The sequence below is a fragment of the Megascapheus bottae genome, chromosome 25 (genome assembly GCF_031878675.1).
Source record: "Megascapheus bottae isolate mThoBot1 chromosome 25, mThoBot2.hap1, whole genome shotgun sequence".
In the NCBI taxonomy this organism is placed as follows: Eukaryota; Metazoa; Chordata; class Mammalia; order Rodentia; family Geomyidae; genus Megascapheus; species Megascapheus bottae.
The window spans coordinates 2,565,044-2,567,165 of record NC_143533.1 but is presented as its reverse complement, the minus strand read 5'-3'; positions in this window follow the sequence as shown (position 1 = coordinate 2,567,165).

Sequence of the window (2,122 nt, the reverse complement as noted above, 5' to 3'; positions counted from 1 at the left end):
GTAGACCCCGCCCCGGCGCTGCCGCAGCAACCTGCCGTCTGATTGGCGCTTATTGGGCATTTTCCCCGCCCCGTCAAGCGGCGGCGCTGCTCATTGGTAGCTTCTTTGAACCCGCCTATACAACCCGGAAGTTTGCGAACAGAACCAGGAAACTGAAATTGACCTAAGAGTACCGCAATGCTCCCTGGGAAGTGTAGTCTTTAGGTGCTTGAGGAGGTGAGAGGCGTTCTTTACTGCTGGCAACAATCATTCTACAAATATCTTTATCTCGGGAAGAGAATCTAGCCAGAAGACACAAGTGTTAAGTTGTTACTTTTAGTCTAGGTTCAGTATAACTTAACAAGTCCGGGGTGAGGGGAGTGTGTCCTTTCACATCAAATGACCACTGTGAAGTGTTGTGAAGGAGGTAGTGGGTAGAAAACTAATGGAATGGGAAAGTGTATAATAATTAAACGTATCCGGGTATGAGCAGCAAGGGCTGAATTTTAAAAACAATGAATTCTCAGTGAAAGAAAGGAACCTATATTTATAAAGCGAAAACTACTACATCACAGAAGGCTGAGAGGAGAGACTTTCCTCAGCTCCCCAGTTTCTGTGCATACATTTGAGGCCTTTGAAATCCACTCATGAAAAGCATTTCAGTGCCTCTCTCTCTCTCTCTCTCTCTCTCTCTCTCTCTCTCTCTCTCTCTCTCTCTCTCTCTCTCTCACACACACACACACACACACACACACACAAAAGGATGTCTCACAAAGTGCAAGTTTCTGGCAAGGGTTTATTTTAGGATAATAGGGTTAAGTCACAGAAGATTAGAACAAGAGAGGGGGATACACAGCCTGCGTCTCATGCAGGAAATGGGAATTGAAAGCCAGGCTCTTGTGGCTCATGCCTGTAATCCCAGCTTCTCAGGAGGCTGAGATCTGAGGATCACATTTCAAAGCCAGATCAGGCAAGAAAGACAGAGAGAGTCTTATCCCTAGTAGACTACTCAGAAAAAGCTGGGACACGGCACTATGGCTAAAGTGATAGAGTGCTAGCCTTGAGCATAGAGAGGCTCAAGACAGCACCCAGGCCCTAAGCTCAAGCCCTAAGACTATCAAAGGAAGAAAGAAAGAAAATGTAGCCTATGAAGTCTTACACTCCCACCAGAAAGTAGCCCTAGATCTCAGGCAAGGTCCCCAAACCAGGGGAACATAGCTGCAGGTCAGAACTAACATGGTTCTGCAGGAGAAAATTGTTCAATACCACAAGATTAAGAGCAGAAAGATTTGGCAGATAGGGGGAGAGAATGGCCCTGATGTACATGATTCTCCTGATAACCCTAGAGTAAGTCTGCAAAGGGTACAGTCACTTACCTGTCCCTTTGGGGTCAGGTGGACAGCAACCCAAACAAATGACAGGACAGCAGAAACTCCCTCAAGGGAATGGAGATCCTGGTGCTGTGGCTCATACCTGTCATCCTGGCTACTCAGGAGACTGAGATCTGAGGATTGCAGTTCAAAGCCAGTCCAGGCAGGAAAAGTCCATGAGACTCTGATCTCCAATCAACTACACAGAAAAAAAAAAGCCAGAAATGGTGCTGTGGCTCAAGTGGTAGCACAGCCTTGAGCACAAAGAAGCTCAGGGAGGGCTGGGAATGTGGCTCCGTGGTAGAGTGTTCACCTAGCATGCGTGAAGCCCTGTGTTTGATTCCTCAGTACCACATACACAGAAAACGCCAGAAGTGGTGCTGTGGTAGAGCGCTAGCCTTGAACCAAAGCAGCTCAGGGACAGTGCCCAGATCCTGAGTTTAGGACAAAAAGAAGGGAGGAGGGTGTCGAGGGGAGGGGGAGGAGGAGGGGGAAGAAGAGGAGGAGGAAGAGGAACAGAAGCAGAAGCAGCCACCGCCATTGCTGCTATTCAGTGGACAGTACCCAGGTTCTGAGTTCAAGCCCCAGGACCAGCAGAAAAAGAAAGAAATATAAAAGGGGACCCCATGAGTACTACATTGAATTACCAATTTCTAGGCGTCCTCACCTGGAGAAGTCTGTGCTTTCCTCCTTTTCCTACCTCCCCCCCCCCCAAATAAAACCAAGTAGACAAGACCTCACAGAGCACAAGGCAGCCTTCCCATGTGGGAGTC